Below are 371 nucleotides of genomic sequence, written 5' to 3' on the forward strand. Positions count from 1 at the left end.
TCCACCTCCATCCCGTCCCGGCGGCTCCAGCCGGGCTCGGCTCCACCTCCATCCCGTCCCGGCGGCTCCTGCCGGGCTCAGCCCCATCTCCGCCCCGTCCCGGCGGCTCCTGGGGGCTCGGCTCCACCTCCATCCCGTCCCGGCGGCTCCTTTAAGCCTCGGCTCCACCTCCGCTCCGTCCCGTCCTGGCGGCTCCCGCAGGGCTCGGCTCCACCTCCATCCCGTCCCGGCGGCTCCGGCTTTGCCGAGGTGAGGCCGGCCAGACCCGGTACAATCGCGGGCCAGAGGTAGCGATATCTGCTCCCAGGGCCGGGGTGGTTCGTGGGTCTAAAGGGGCAGCACTGCAGCTGCGCCCGGGGGAAGGGGTGTGG

Source organism: Malurus melanocephalus, unplaced genomic scaffold, assembly GCF_030028575.1.
Source record: "Malurus melanocephalus ecotype Western Australia unplaced genomic scaffold, MMel_1.1 scaffold_615, whole genome shotgun sequence".
In the NCBI taxonomy this organism is placed as follows: Eukaryota; Metazoa; Chordata; class Aves; order Passeriformes; family Maluridae; genus Malurus; species Malurus melanocephalus.